General features: G+C 35.0%; 1 protein-coding gene across 2 annotated transcripts in view; it reads right to left on the bottom strand.

The window, feature by feature from the left end:
* Nucleotides 1-14,910, bottom strand: part of SGCZ (sarcoglycan zeta) — a 421,638-nt gene that overhangs the window by 149,428 nt on the left and 257,300 nt on the right. The gene's annotated exons all lie outside the window — the stretch shown is intronic.

Below are 14,910 nucleotides of genomic sequence, written 5' to 3'. Positions count from 1 at the left end.
ACAAACTGGTCACTAGCAAGCCCTACAGGCTACATCAAATCCTGTTCTGATCAAATCCTAACATATCAGAGTCAACAAGCTTTTATCAGAAAAGTGAAAACAAATATACCAACAATCCAAAATTAGAAACATTTCTGAATAATAATATCAAAACCAACTCATTCAGTTATGGGTGTAAGAGGGTTTTGTTCAAAAATATGTATTTATCAAAACAAACTAAAAAAATCCCTCCAAGAGTTCCAAAACTGCTCTAAATATTCCAATGCATAATGATAGAATTAACATTTTATTATTCTTAAAAGAAATTTCAAGATCTCAAGAATTGCCATACTGGCTCAGACCCAAGGTCTGTCCAGCAGCACACCCTGTTCTGACAGCTGTCAGCAGGATTTGATTAGAAAAATAATAAAATAGGACCAGTGCAGAATGATACTTGCCCAGCTATAAAGGCTCTGAGGTGAGACCTTGACTACTGCGTTTAATGAACACTGATGAATATATCTGCTATTAGTGGCTTTAAGCTTTTTTAAAAAAATCTATTTATACATTTGCCCAGCTGCAATCTTCACAGTTCAAATGTGCTTAGAGCTAATTTGAAGTAATGTGTTTCATGTTTCCACTCCTAATTTTATAGTTCCTTATCTATTCTTCCATGTTTGAGAGCCCTTCTTTATAAGGCATAGCTTTCCATTCTGTGATCCTCTTTCTCCAATATTTTATTCTCAAGATGCAGTGAGAGAGTTTCTTGGTGTATTTGAAGTGGGAAATTAGGTGTAGATGGATGGAATAGGATAATAGCATACTTCAGGTGTTCAGGACTTTTCTGATAAATTCCAAACCCATAGTTTGGTATCTGACTAAGCCACTGGCCTCAAATTTTCAGAAGTTCTAAACATGTGCTTTACTATAAATGTAGACAGTATAATACCTTTGTCAAAATAACCGTGAGTGGAAAACAAAAGACCATCCATTGTAGATGAAAACTGGATTGTATTTGCTCTTAACAAAAATAAATTTAATCAGATAATGGAAGTAGTGTTATGGAGGATTATTTTACGATTTACTGTTAATTTCTGCAGTTAGAAAATCCAAAACTTTAGGACATATGAAGTTGGGTTTGGATCTTTTCCATCTCCTTGATATAGTAAAAAAAGTTTAAAGGTCTGAAGGACTTAAATACCTTCCTTGTTCTTCTGCTTACATGGAGCTTGTGGATCTTTTTTCCTTCATCTGATGTTGAAGAACATATTTTGAAAAGTTTGAAACTTTAAGTGTACCTATATAACATCCTCTGTCCTGTAAATAAATATTCTGACCCCATAAATACAGTGTTTAGTTTTCAAATATATCATGACACTGGGGACACTTCATGACAGCAAAATAATATAACAACAACAAAACCAAAAACTTAGTCAAGAAATTAAAATAAATTTCACATCAATAACTGTGCTTACAATTAAAAAACTAATTCATCATACTCTGCTTAATTTTCTCAATAAATAACATATTAAAAATAATTAAAAACTACAGTTTCCCTAGCAGGGGACAGACCTCTGCAGAGCATAGTTAAATTGTTTTCACAGACAGGGACAAAGACTGGTATTCCTATTTATAAAATACTTCAAAGAGGAAATATTTCCTACTTCTGATTATGCATATTTAAAAAGAAAGAAATAATGTGTGACTTTGATGTATGATTGTATACTCTTGTATGACACTAACACTTAAAACAGGTTACCTCTCTTTTCTCATTATTTAAAATTAAATTACCTTCTTTAGCTGATTTATTATTAAGTGTGTGTAGATAGGGAAAATTATCTTAAAAAAAAAGAAAGAGCTACTGACTCCAGGCTAATATCCTTGAGCTCCTGAATGCCACAGGTAGGCACAGTCAGAAACCAAGGTGAGGGAAAGGTAACAGTCATCTATGTCATTATCCAACACAACCTTACAAAACACAACTGGAATTTTGTCCCAGTGACACTTAGCATCTATTTTCACATTACCTTCACAGAAAACATAAAAAAATACAGGCAAATATGAGAATAATTTGTCTGAGTACTAAAATGGTTAAGATGGCAGAGAGTGAAACAACAGACAATGAGATAATGGTATTTTCTGAGCTACAGAATATATTGTTCTGTTAAATGATCCTTGACAAAGTTTTCTTCTATGAATTTCTTGTAGTTTTTTTCAAATCTGTACCTGACATACAAGAGTTATGGTAAAAGCAAAAAAAAAAGGAAAACCAAAACAAAAAGCCCAAATAAAAAAAAAAAAAATAAATCAAGCAAATAAAAATAACCTACTAAAACCCTAAACCATCAAACCAAAATCCACAGAAGATACTTGTCTATATTGTCAGCTAAAATGCACCACACTCCACCCATAGGCAGTTTTTGGCTTTGGAATTGTGAAGTCCATCGCCACCAGAACTCTCCATAAAACATTCCTGGGCGCTGGGACCACCAAAGCAACTAAGGATTAGAATAATCATTGTAAAAAGATAACTGATGAGGCAAGACAGTAAGGAGATTAAATCATGCAGATATAATTCAGAGAAAAAAACCCTAAAAATATTAGCAGTCCCGCTTGTGTCTTTACAAAAATATTTTTGTGTTCGAAAGAGACAGTATAGTTTCATCATGCCTATGGATTTATTCTCACTCTGCAGAGCACCCAATTGTCTCAACTGTGCAGAGCTAAAAATATGGACTCCCATCTTCTGAAAGGAGCCCATGAAGTCAAACTCCACATTGCACATAAACTATCACTGTATTGATTTTTGCTATTCTTACGGAAATTGTTATATTTCCCAAGAAATTATTTAATATTTATGGCTTTAAAAATAAATACATATATATATTTTTTTTTTCAAATATCCATTAAAATACTTTGAGTAATTGTATGAGTACTCTGAGAGTAGAAGAATATATGTCTAAGCATGGACTGTTGAAAACAGATTATTTGCATAAATGCATCAAAACTAATTGTACTTATCCCTTGACTGCACTAATATAATACATTTGATTTATTACTTGTGTTACAATTTACCTGGTAAAAATCCAACTGTGCTTAGCATTGTACAAAGAGAAGATAAAACTTGCTGCTATCTATAACACAAAAGTCATAATCTAATAAGTCATAAGCATTGACGAATGAATGTGACTGCAAGAAACAACTAATGGAAAATTAGGTGAGTTTTAGTAAGAACTTGAATTTACATATACAGTAGAATTATTCATACACAGCTTTAAGTATACAAATTTAAATATTGAAATAAACATAATTACTAAGCATACTTTAACAACAACCCCTGAAACTTCTATGCTATTTGACATCAGCCAGCTGTCTTCTATGCAGAAAGAAGGCCCTGACACAGGGTCTTGCAGGAAGAGAACCCCAGGGAAGTGGAAAATGCACACAGATTTGTGTTATCAGTGCTGAAAACCCTGGCAGCTATTCATGCACAGCTTCATTTAAAATGTGATAATGTTCCAAATAAAATTTAAATTAATTACCTGAAAGCTAGTGTCACTGCTGCTGAAATCAAGTTACCACTATTCCTAGACTCACAGCCAGGCACAGTAACTGGAAGCAAGGTGATAAACTGAGAGCACTTATACGAGGGCGATTTATGCAGGACTACAGAAGGCCTAGAACTGTGTATTTGACGGATGAAGAAAGGAACCAAAAACAAAAAAGCCTAGGTGGGGTGTCAAGATCCCAAGATCCCAGTAGTTGCTCAGTTACAGATTTCAGTGGATATGAAGCTTTTTCGTAGACGCATATAACGTGTTGCAGAGCATGTAACTCCAAGTTTGAGAAATGAGATGTGTTCCAACCCAGCATTTTATGTGTGTCTTCAGTGGTACAGAAGAACTGTCCTGGTTTGTGCCAGGACAGGGTTAGTTTTTTGCAGTAGCCAGGAGGGGGTGTGGCTACCAGGACACAGAGGTGTTGCTCTACCTCCTCAGGTCCTTGCTGAGGGTAGGAGGAAAGGGACTCGCTTCAGAGGAGAAGGTTCCTGAAGGCTGAGAAAATGTGGCAGGGGGAGATATCCAGTATTATTTATTGTCGTGTGTTTTCCTTGTGAATCGTTTCTTTCCTTATATATTTTGTTACTAATATTTTTGCTGTTACTGTTCTTTCTCTTAACTGGTTGCTGTTTCCAGTAAATTGTTCTTATCTCAACCCATGATCTTTGCCTTTTTTGCCTCCAGCGGGAGAAGGGGGAGGGGAATCTGCCTGTGGTTTTAGAGGGAACACTAAATTCAAGAATACCATTCCTAAGCCATGACAATAACAAACTTCAGAAAATGCTGGAATGTTAGGGAAATGCAAAGCATTAACAGAAGTCATACAGAAACAGAGCACAGTTTAAGGGAATGTCACAGATTTTTAGATAAACAGGGAAAGGTTGAGAAAGAGATGCTGATTTTGCAGTCTTTCTACCCTTTCTTGGAGTCAGTGGAACTGTTACCTCATTTTGGGAGAAAGTCTTCATGCACTTGACTTGTTCTGCAAAAGCATATCTAGGTCTATGCAATTCCCACTTAATACATCAGAGAGACATGAAGGGAGAACAGAATCATCCCTGCTGTTGTAATTTAGAGCTAACATGGCCTTGTCAGGAGAGGTACAACTTTTCTCTTAACTGTTTCTGCTCAGAATTTTAACCTGTACATACTTCTTAGAGGATCAATTATAATTTATACAGATTACTGTAGGCTACAGTTCCAGTCTCTCATACATCTGTACCTCCATCTATTATTCCTGCAACTTCGTTATTAACTTTAAACTATTTATTAACCTTCTTTAACATTTATCACCTTAAAAACTCCTGCTCACACATCCAAACCCCTCAGTGAAGTACAGTCCTCTGAAGCACTACTCTGACTTTCTTCAGTGACTCAGCTACTTGATAATTAGCAAAGTCCCTACCAAGATTGATCACCTCGAGTCTAATTAAATACTCAGTGTGAACATTTCCTGATTAAATTCAATTGCATTATGCAAAATTAACACCAAGCCCAGACACCTATTCTTCACTTGAGGAATCCATGCCAGCAGTACTCTCTTTTATAAGTTTATTTCATCCCAGATTCAGTTTTCAAGTTTTTAATTATAAAACCATTACTGTTTTTCATAACTCTAATACATAAAATATAGAAATGCTATCCTTCTGCAGGGTAAAATAACAAATAAGAGAGAATAACAGCTGAACATGAGAACACTCCCTCCTCCAAAATCAGTGAGGCTTAGGAGGATCACTTGCAGATTTCCCTCCTACTCAGAGGGACACCAGACTGTCACCCTCAACTACTTGCAAAGCACAGTCTACTGCATAAATTGATACTCCACACAGTTGAATTAATATAAAAGAAAAAAAGCCACTGATTTTTTTGTACCCAAATTAAATCCTCTATTCAGAAAATAAGAAACTTTGAAATTTGGAGATACTGTCCCAGTGAACTGTGTCACAGCAATGTCCGCGTGAAATATGCAGATACAATGTTTTGAAAAGGACAGGGTACTGTAGAGACAAAAAGATCTAAAATCACGAAGAAAAATAAAGGCTAGAAAGCTCACAGTTCATACAATTCATACAGAAAAGCCACAGAAGTATTCAGAAAAGGAGCCAGGTAGCTTTTTTTTTGCAGTTCTAAACAAGTAAGATTACAGTAACATAAAATGTTTTAGTGAAATTAAATTGCTTTGTGGAGCTATTTCTCTTCTGCTGTTTTGGTTGTTTTTAGTTCCTGGCTTTAGAGTCAGAGACACTTATTTTAGGACCTAGCAAGTAAGACATTGCTTTCTCTAGAATCAAGCCAGCATCCTACACCTTCACAACCTTTCTCGCAAATTCAGTTCACACTGCTCCTCCTAGGGCCACAGGATCCTTATACATCCTGAAACAATCTTCAGCTCCAGCATAATTTTGTTGACATAAAAGAGAAATTAATGTCTGAACACAGCATGGCATTTAGATATCTTTACACTGAAAAGATGTTAATTTATGATTTGGGAATGCTTGATTGAGTTTTGAAAAAATAATCTTGAAAGTTATAAAAAAAAAAAAGCAAGAATCTACAAACAGACAAAAAGAATCAAACCCAAAGAAAGTAAAAAGACCCCAAAACTCTTGTTGCTCTTACGTGATCATTGTTCTACCTAAATAATACAAGCAGAGCTGTACATTATAATGGGGAGTATAGGAAAAGAATGCATTTCACATCTCAATTGAAAGAAACGACCTTATATAAATGTTCTATCAGCCAGAAAACTAAATTTAGAGAGTAACTGAGGAACAAATAAATTAATTTCTGTTGCAAATGACCATTACAAAACCTGTTACTAACACTATTAAATGGGTTTTCACTGTATATCTTACAGTAAAGTAAAAGATGAATTTGAAGGGTGTTTTCAACTTGGTAAACAACCAAGTTTCATAATTTAGTCTCTGGATAAACTAGAGCAAAGGAAGTTTCCTACCTATAAATGCAACTATGCTAAAACCTTCCTTAATGGTAATTTTGCAACACAATTATAATGTAGCAAACAGAACATTAAAAGGATTAGTAGTCACATGTAATGGTAACTTCACCGCCAACCATCAACTAAAGATGAAGTAAATAGCAAAAAGAAATATCAAAGATTGAATCATCTTAAGATTTCTAACACCATGAAAAGTGGACATCAAAACCAGCTAGGTCTGCAATGTTGTCCTAGTAACAAAGAGAGGCAGTGGAGTTTCTTGGCACTGTCTGGGTGTCACTGCCAAGTTTATTCAATATCACCAACACCATCGCTGGGGTAATGGTTTCAGCAGGAAACGCTGAGCACTGGAAACCAGAAGTTTGTCATCTTGCCTGGCTCACCAGAGCAGAGTGGACAGTCCCCTTAAAACCCCTGCTGCCCACCAGCTCCCACCTTCTCTTTTGTGTACTTTTGCTATTAGTACTGCTGTTATTAGCATGTTTTTAGTAAATTATTTCAACTTATAATCTCATTTATGGTCCCTTCCTTACCAAAGGGAGCAGAGGAAAGGGAGTGCCTTACTTGGAGTTTAATTTCCCTGAAGGTGTTAAAACCAACACAAATGTTAATGGTTTCAGATTTTTATACTACCCAAATTAGTTTCATTCTTTTTAACTTGAAGTTGACTGCTCTTTTCTCTTTTACAGTATATCAGATGAAATAATCTTTTCCCATTCATGAAAGTTAGCAAATAAATCTGAACAATGGGGCACTGTATACCTGCCTATGACTGCAAATGTAGTATTTTAAGAAAATACCATTAAAACAATCTTAATATCAAGACGGTGAATTTACCTTATTTGACTAACACAATATTCAGCACAGCTCAATGAAGGTATTTTCAAGAATGCCTATCACTGGTTTCTGCACAAAATTTTGTGCTTGTCAGGGGGAAACAGAACCTTTCAGCTACATTTATGCTTGCTTAGATCCCAAGGGCATTTTTAGGCCTCCCTAATTAAGGCAATGCTTTACCAGTGTTCCTGCAGTTGCAGGTAATTGGCAATCACTAACAGCAGGGTTCTGATGAGGATTTACTTTGTTAAAATATAAAAAAAAAGAAAAAAACCAAACAAAAAGAAAAGAAGAGAAATCTGTTTATTTATTTTATTTATCTAAGCCTAATCCTACAAACAATGGTAATGAATTCCAATTTAGCTTAGATTCTACTAGGTGAGCTATTTTATCAGTCAGTTACATGAAAAATTCAAAGACCTAAGCCATTAAACAGGGATTTTTCACAGTTGCAAAATGCTGAATTTTAATAGTAAATGTTAAATTTTAAACAGCAGGTTTATGGGGTTTTTACAAATACTGATAACACAGAGACAGAAGGGGGAAAAAACACAGGAGATGATTCATTTTTCCTGAAAACATAGAGATATATTAAATATTACATATGAGATAATAATCGTTACATATAACGTGACGTGGCATAGCCCTTCAAGTAACTCTTGCACAAAGTGGGGACCCCATCCTCACCGCCTGAGTCTTCCAGGCCTCTCTGCTTAGAAAAACAATTCAAAGAGGTGAGCTTCCAGCAGTGGATGATACTGAAGCAAGGACTGATTGGGAGAATTCATCTCATACAAATCAGTGGAACCTAGTGGGCTGAATGAGGGTGCTGAGAAAACTGGCTGATGTACCTGCAAGACCTGTCAATATCATTTTTGAAAAGTCATGGAGATCAGGGAAAGTCCACAGCAGCTGGAGAAAGATAGGGGTTGCACCCACCTTGAAATGAGGGCAAAGGGATGATCCAAGGTTGTGGATAAGTGTGAGAGTAAAAGTGGGCTGCATAATTAGATGCACAGGATAGTGATTAATGCTCATCCCCTATCTGAGACTGGTGACAACTGGTGTAAAACAGGGGCCTCTTGTTTCAGTGTCTTTATCAATGACTTGGAGGAGTCAATAAAGGTGGGCTATCGAGATATTTTACTGAGGTTAATACTAGACTGATACAGTCATAAATTTTGACAAATTCTGAAATTTTCTGATTATAATCTGTATGTAGATATGTATGTGTCTTTCTGTGTACATACTCACATAAATAGTAGTTACCCCAAGAGCAAACTACCTAATGAAAAGCTTAATCATGTTGAATTCAGCTCTGATGAAACACCATTGGACTTGTACACCTTCTACTAAGGAGCTGGAAAATGTAAGAAAGCTCTTTAATACAAACAGCTCTATAAGAATAAACCCATAAACTGGTAGAATATCACTGTTGTTACATAAAGAAAAAACTCATTAAAAGGTATTTATTGCAGTCTTTTTATAGAAGTTCTTGCACATTTCTATAGGTCATATATGAACATACTCTTCCCTTCTATTTTTGTTTTTACAAATCATACCCTCTTCTCCTTTTTTTACCTCTTCTAAGTGTAGGAACCGTTCACTCAGTGAACATAAATGTCTCATGCAGCATTTCTGATTGATCAATACTAATAAATCTGGTTTTAATATCTAGTGTTACAATCTCATCTGCGTATTTGGTATACACTTCTCTAGTCATTAAAATGTCTTGAACATTAAATAAGCAAAACACAAGATGAATGATGCAGCATTAAAATACTTCTGAAAATTTATCTATTCATTTAAAAATAAAAAAAGGAAAAAAAAGAGATATGATTGAATGAAGTGTTTTCTAGAAATAATTATTCTTGTTTTGCTTGGTAAAAAAATATACACTTTATATAAAATATGCATACTATCAGATGGGCACCTAGGCTCTGTATCCACCTTTAACTACAACCTTTACTCTTTTAACAGTTTAGGACAATTAGACACATTATTTCCTGCATCAAATAATAGTCCAAGAAGCAATAAATATTAAAGTAAATAAAGTCTTTCTTCTGAGACTTAAATTTACTCCTGAATTCTCTACCCTTTCCCCCTGCAGTGGTGCAGGGAGACAGGGAATGGGGGTTATGGTCAGTTCATCAGATCTTGTCTCTGCTACCCCTACTCACACTCTTACTACCCTGTTTCAGTGTGCATCTTTGCAGAGAAGCCACCCCGATAGACCAGTCACCTCCTCTACCCCATTACCAAAACCTTGCCACACAAACCCAACACAGAGTTAAAAATACTTTACAATGGGAGACTAGTTTCTGAAAAAATTTCATCTAAAAAGTGAAAACTTTCTTCTGAATCTTCATGGTGGAACAGACAGATAGGCACCTGCCAAATTTTAGGAGTTTAAATATTGGCTCTTTCATCTTTACATGAAATTCAAAGTGTAAAGGTCAACAGAAACTCAAGAAGTACATTGATAAATTGAAGAGAAAGTTTAGGAATGAGACGAACTGTTAAGGGACCAGGAAAAATATTGCAAAGCCTTATACTTTATTTTAAAAGATTCATGGAGCTCCATCTTTAAAGTAATGGACAGGAGTCAAAGGTAAGGAAGTACAATCAAAAACCCCACTCATTATGTGAAAGAAAAATTCTATAAGGATCTTGATACAGTACCTAGGAACTAAATATAAAAGCAAGGTACCATACATACTGCACTATCAAATGAATGTACTTTCTTGTTAATATTACATAGCAAGTTTGATGAAATGACCACAGTAGATCTTTCACCAGCTATGTTATAAATTAATTCCCTCTCCTCTCTTCTTTATTTTTTTAATTAAATTGCAGTACTGCTTAGAGAAGCTAATCACATTAGAGCAATTATGATAGCTGCTATGCAGACATAAAAACCACTATTTTTGATGTTTGCAAATTAACACAACAGAAAAAAAGAGATTACAATGAAATATCTCTCTACCAAGTGGTTAAACAAAGATATGTGGCTGGTCGCCACTTTAGGGAGCTGAAAACAACCATACCTTTCTAAGCAATAACACCATTCTGTGTAGGTTTATGGAAAGAGTGCTATAACATAGCCAGAATCACAGAATAGTCTGTATAATTAAAAATCTCCAACAGATATGTTGAAGAGTATGTGAACAAAAGAGGCACTGTTTATTAGATCTTGTTGACCAGAATGGAAGTTCTCTGTGGTTTGAACTTAGCAATTCTGATCTTTTAACAAATAGAACACAGGTAAGACTCTGTAAAAGAAATACAGTAATTCTGCCACTTATTGTTAGAGACTGTAATGTTATCTAAAGATTTCAATAACCAGATCATAACACTTACAGAGAAGGGGAATATATGTAACTCCTTCCCTATGCTCACTGCTTAAACTGAAACTCCTTATTCTGGACACTTGTTTAATGAACACCATTTCTATAGAAATGATGCTCTGGCAAAAGTGTCTTATAGTCTTCCAGCAAATAAAGGGAGCTTATGAAAAGGAAGGAGAGTGACTTTTACATGTGCAGATAGTGATAAGACAGTAAGGAACAGTTTTAAACTAAAAGAGGAGAGATTTAGATTAGATGCTAGGAAAAAAAAATCTTACTGTGAGGATGGTGAGGCAGTGGAAAACATTGTAACAAGAAGTTGTGGATGTCCCATTCCTGGAAGTATTCAAGGCCAGGTTGGATAGGGCCCTGAGCAAACAGATCTAGTGAGCAATATCCTTGCCATTGGTGAAGAGGTTGGAATTAGATGATCTTTAAGGTCCCTTCCAACCCAAGCCTTTCTACTGTTCTATGAAAATCAGCTTCAGTTAGCATACTCTCCTCTAAGTTCAGGGCATCCTGAAAAGGCATCATAGGTAATTTAACAAGCAGCACCTAAACTTACAAAATACAAATTCACAATATCCATCCAATGTACATACACTAATATAGTTTGATGTTTTACAAATGATACTTTTGTAAATCCCAGATGTAATACTCTGATACTCTGAATTCCTAAGATAACATCCCCAAAAAAGCACAGCTAGCGGTCCTAACAGAAAAGTCTATGTTGTCAGAAACTAGTATGACAGCTTATTGTACTTGAAGTTTTATGAAGATGGATTTAATTTAAACAGTACTAGATGAATCCTACTGTAATTCACAAGAAGAATTCCTTTGGAAGGGATTTTAAGTACCAGTGGCCGTGGCTACTCCTTTGAAAAGGATTCCATGAAAACCCAAAAATTTTAAGCAGTGGAGTTTTGTTTGGATATGCATTATTCAATTATCAAAAAAAACTCCCTGAAGACTACAAACATTAGTTGAAAACCAAAATCAATAGTAACATGGTACTTATGATAATCTACTCATTATCCAGAAAAATGAAGCACTAGGACCAACGTCATGACTAATTGCATTTTTGCACTGCACAATGTTTTTTGCCAAATCTCCTCTTACCACAGTTAAACTGGACAATTGGAATGCAAATTGAATTATCAGCTTACAAAAGGTGTACAAGGAAGAATCATACAAAGCAAATCAATTTGGGTGAAATGAGAGAAAACAACAACTCCATTCCGGTGGAAGAGCTGTCCAAAAGTAGAAGGTCAAGTAGTGCAGAGTCACAGACTGCTATTTCTTGCATTCCTCTACAGCCTGTAGTATTTGCTCCCTATTGGTTGTCAAATTCTCTGAGTAAGTTAGCATATTTAGATGCAGTCTGGTCTCCTCAGTTTAGCCTCGATCCCATTATGACCAGAGAAATGACAAGCACCTGATGCATGAAAGGAATGGGATATGGATGGGATCAGAGCTATCTGTGGAAGTCTATCTCCTTTGTTGTGGTCATTTGGAGAACAATATCTTAAATACTCTTGCCTTCATTATTCAAAATCATGGATTTATTACTGTGTAAACAGTTTTTAATGCAAGTGAATATTTTAAAATACTAGTGGCCATAAATCACAATCTAGCTTACTTTTACATAACTGTAATTATATTCTAAGTTTCAGAGCCTTTGAAGCGTTTAGTCTTTTTTCAGTATCAATGTATGCAAGCCATATGTATTAATTTTCAATACAGTTAGAAAACTTCCTCTGCTCTGCAGTACAGCACAAGATATAACAGAAAAATTTAAAAAAATTTAAAAAAAATAAAAAAACCCCAAACTTTTTTAAAACAGAACTTCTAGAGCCAGGGCAACACACAGAATAAATGAGAGACAGATAAATGTACTGTGAAGTCAAATACTTCTATGAATTATTTTTGTATTGCTTATTCTAAGTATGTAATTGTATAATTACATACTTAGAATAAGCAAATATTTGGATAAGACCAAGGCAATTTAACATGTTTATTAACAGAAAAGGCGTACAAGTTTTCAGAGAGCAATAATGAGAGAAAGGATTTTTCAAACCAATCACAGATAAAATGTGTGAGATTTTGCTGGAAAAATGAAGCTGTAAAAGTTGATATCACTTTGGATGTATTACAAATAACGACATTTATGTTTGTATATTTTCTATGAGTTATTATAGAGTAGCATCTAAAATATCTATTGCAACCAAACAGTTCTTCCTGTGAAATGAAGGCATAAGAAATCCTACTCTGAAGTAGAATTTGATCTTTGACTTGGGAGTTCTACAACTGGGAGCTGAGTACTCTGATTTGTCAAACTGCTTTTGGGATTTTTAAGTAGTCAGAAAAAATATCGTAAGTAAAAATGTCATTCCGTTAAGGTTAATAGCAAGTCTTTAATCTCGTTCTGTGATTCTATGATTTAAGAATTTCATCTGCAAGCACAAGGGTAGATTATTGCTTAACTTGATAATAAGATATCATACTTGCTTTAACAACTAAAGAAGTTTGCATTTCCTGCATATATGACTTCTCTTTTGCCCATGACAATGTTTCTTCAAGCATGGGCAAATGGAGTCTACCAATGAAAGTCTTCAGAGGTGGAAAATACAGATCTTCATTGCCTATTTGCATAGGCTTGCATACACCTCTGCAAGTTATATGACCCACCTGTCAGGCTGTATCCCATCTATTCTCACCCTACACTTTTATCTAAATAGCATTAATTACATGATTTGTCCTAGAAGAGATCTGATGTGGTGCATACAGGCAGCTGTAGGCAGCCTTTGCTTGGGTTGCTAGAATGGATGTTCTTAGCATATTCAAAACACCCAATAACCAACAACTGAAGTGCAAGGACTGGGTAATATTGTTTTTCAACTATTTTTAACACTGTCAAATACCAACAAATAGATTCTCTGTTTGTTTCCCTATAATCACAAAAAAAAATGAATGGCAGATCAAGTTTTCAATCTGATGTGAAAAGGTGACTAACAGCTTCCTCTTGTTAACACAGAAAAACCATCTTTGTTTTCATCTAGATCAAGCTCTTGATAGAGCAGGATAAACTTGGTAAGTGTTCTTCATTCTAAATTATTTCACTTCAAATTTTACTGCAAAACACTTGTACTTTACTGCCCTTATCTAGCTTGATCCTCATTTTCTGAACTTCTTGAAGGCCTGCACAAGCCTTGGGAACAACTCTGAGAGTGAAATTAAACTTATAGTTTTAATTGAGGTGTGAATCTGCTGAAATTATCTCCAGATCATTACCATTTATGCTGCTTAATTCTCAAAACACATGAAAACCAGAGTATTTTCTAATGAAACTAGATGGGCTTTAAATCATTCAAGGGTATTCAGTCCATGGGAAATACAACTCAGGACAATAAAATCATGCTTCCTATTTTACCAGCTTCACCCCAAAACTTTTAACTTTCTGAAGCATATCAGAAGGATTAATCACTTTTTATTTACAAGAAAATGCATCCTAAAAAGAGCCCTCCTCACAAGTAGTTTGATATCTATGGTGATATAAACCAGGGAAATGAGCCAAGTAGGTTGAACAGAAAACAACAAGAAAGGCAGCCACATACCCAGATGCTACTGCTGCTGCAGAAAAGCAGGGATTTTTAGTTCACCATCTGGAGTCTACTGCTGCCAAGCACATCTTGTGAGTAGTCAGTTGTACTAAATCTATTGCTGAGGCACATTACCTAAGATGGCACAGGATTACACAAAGATACTTCTCCAGTATCAGGAAGAAAGACTAACTGAAATTACATGTGTCAATCCAGTCTGGAGAAATCAGTCAGAAAAGATCTTTCCATATGCAAAATTGCAGCTTTAAAGTTTGGGCAAAGCTTTTAAAAAATGAAATATTACTTGGGTGAACAATGGAATATTTTTTTCAGCATTGTTTTGTATCTTTTTCTTTTGGAATATTTTCTTTCTTTTCAAGTATGGTTTATGTATATTATCAATACACAGCTTTGACATGCAAATATTTTAAACTGTAAAGGGATACAAATAAAACAACAGAGGAAAATTATACCATAGTGTTTATATTCGATTCTCTTTCACTGTTGCAATTCTAGTTTACATGAGCACTAATCTGTATGAATTGAGTCAATCATCAAAAGCAATTTAAATAACACATAATTCATGCAGATACCAGATTATTCCATTACTTCTAATTCTACTAAGCTCA

The sequence above is a fragment of the Corvus kubaryi genome, unplaced genomic scaffold, assembly GCF_017639235.1.
Source record: "Corvus kubaryi isolate FWS band 111438036 unplaced genomic scaffold, C.kubaryi_AGA036_p1.0 split1-131, whole genome shotgun sequence".
NCBI lineage: Eukaryota > Metazoa > Chordata > Aves > Passeriformes > Corvidae > Corvus > Corvus kubaryi.
The sequence above is the reverse complement of the archived record's forward strand: the minus strand, read 5'-3'. Positions and strand labels throughout refer to the sequence as shown.